The following is a 2,332-nucleotide window of genomic DNA, read 5'->3' as shown; positions in this document are numbered from 1 at the left end:
CAGGGAAGGGCTCCTAATGAACTACCCCCAGCTGTGACTTTTCCTTGACAAACAATGGTGGATCTAACAAGAGAATCCTCTTAAACCTTGCCCTCTTTACTATACTAATAAATGACTAAAGTAAAAAGAGGCAGGATGCTGGGAGTTCCTTCATAGAAGCCATGGGATCATGGAAAGAGCACTGAGCTGGGAGTCAGATGACCACTGTTTCTGCTTTCATCTCCACATCTTACTCACCATGAGACTTTGCACATGTAGAGTTGCTTAATCCAGAGAATCCTTAAGGAGAAGCTAGTCACCTGAAATATTAGAAGTGCTCCTGTAGCTAACACGTACATACTATCTGGGAGTTAGGATGTCCGAAAAAGTTAAAAAATATAGAAATTACTGGAAGACAGTTTTGGCTATATGGTAAAGTATCTTTCTCACAACTAGACTTGTTCAGCAATAGATTGTTTTACTTCTGAAGTTTTGAGTTTCCTGCTGTAGGAAGTGTCCAAAACAGAGGGCTACATCAGCATCACTCTGGTATTCCTCTGCGTGTACTTACCTGAAAAGAAGATTAATAATAAAAAATACTTAGCTAATTTATTTAAATGGACTTATTGTGAATAGCTAGCTTTCAGCATGTATCATAATGCTCCTTGCAATTTTAAGACAATAATGCTAATTGACAAGAAACAAGAATGCCTGGATGTAGCCAAAGATGCTGTCATGCCTCCTTCCTGTGAGGTTGTCAGAGGAGATGTACACCAAGGAAACAATGTAAAGGCAAGAAAAGTGCTTGCTGGTTCTTGAATCAGACTTGCATCTGGAGGAGAAAACAGAGCTGAGAGCCGAGGCCAGGTGGCCCTGAACAATAGCTCTGCCTCTAGCTCTCCAGGAAAGCCTGTCTCCCTATGCAGGCTTACATTATTCCCTCAACAAAAGTGTCTAGTTTACCAATTTAAAGTCTTTCCACATGGTGATGCGAACTTGAGGAGAAAAAGACAGTGCTGTAAAGAGAATTCAGCTTCCCTCTCACCTCTTGACAGGACACCTGGAGGACACTGTCATGGGGAACTCCACAAGATAAAAGGGGCCAAGATAAAGCTTCACACAGATATTCTGCATCAGACCTCCTCTGTGTAGCTCCCTTGCTTCCAATATCTTCTGACCCAATTCATGGCTGTGTTTGGCCTGTGTTTGCTCTCTCTCCATTAATCTGTTCTCTCAGTCTACAACGCTGCAGATTGCCCCTGCTGTGGAATAAGAAGCCATCAGTATGGCTTCATTTTAGAAAGGGTGTTGGAAGTCACTGAAAGGAAGAGTGAACCGTTCAGAGGGAAACCTGAGAACCTGAGGGCTATTTCTGAAGGAATTTTATCAGCAGAATTTGACCACTGCTCACCTATATTTCCCAGTTGACCCCACTTGATAATGAAGAGGGCCCAGCCGAGACACGGGGGCCCAGGCACAATTCCTTGGCTTCTAATTTTATTAGCCCAATGAATGGAGAACCTGATAGTCCCTAAAAGGAGTTGAAGAGGGGAGGTCCAAGGCCTAAATTTCTCAAATGACATAAGGGATGTTCAGTTACATATATATATTTCTAAATATCAAAATCATTGAATGCATCAGGAAGGCTTTTGGCTTTGGGAAAGTAAAGAGGACAGGTGGTAGAGTCTCAAGGTTCAAGACTTGAGGTTCAAGTCCTCAGTCAGGCCAAACTCTGCACAGAGACAGCCCAGGCACAAGCAAGGTAAAAGAAGGCATTCAGAAGCTGGAAAAAGGGTCAGTCACAACCTATAGAAATAGAACTTGTGCTGTCTGGCTTCAGAAGGAAGGGGAAACCTAAGTCCCAAGAGGGGTGGTGGGATGCAGGACCAGATGAGCAATACTTCCAAATATCGTGACTCTAGTCAAGGAGGGGAGCGGATCGTTGCCCTAGCATAGATGCAGGCAGAGAGCAAGGCATACTGACATCCTCATCAAAAGATGTCATAATCCATACATAACGTTGTCTTTCGTGAGTTGAACTTTGTGGAATATTGAAACCACAGAAATTGCTCCACTTAAAATTTTTTGGTTGGGGTCAGCCCAGTGGCGCAGCGGTTAAGTTCACACATTCTGTTTCAGCAGCCCGGGGTTTGCTGGTTCGGATCCCAGGTGCTGACATGGCACCACTTGGCAAAAGCCATGCTGTGGTAGGCGTTCCACATATAAAGTAGTGGAAGATGGGCATGGATGTTATCTCAGGGCCAGTCTTCCTCAGCAAAAAGAGGAGGATTGGCAGCAGTTAGCTCAGGGATAATCCTCCTCAAAAAGAAAAAAATTTTTTTTGGTAAAGTTT

The sequence above is a fragment of the Equus caballus genome, chromosome 7 (assembly GCF_041296265.1).
Source record: "Equus caballus isolate H_3958 breed thoroughbred chromosome 7, TB-T2T, whole genome shotgun sequence".
Lineage (NCBI taxonomy): Eukaryota > Metazoa > Chordata > Mammalia > Perissodactyla > Equidae > Equus > Equus caballus.
The sequence above is the reverse complement of the archived record's forward strand: the minus strand, read 5'-3'. Positions refer to the sequence as shown.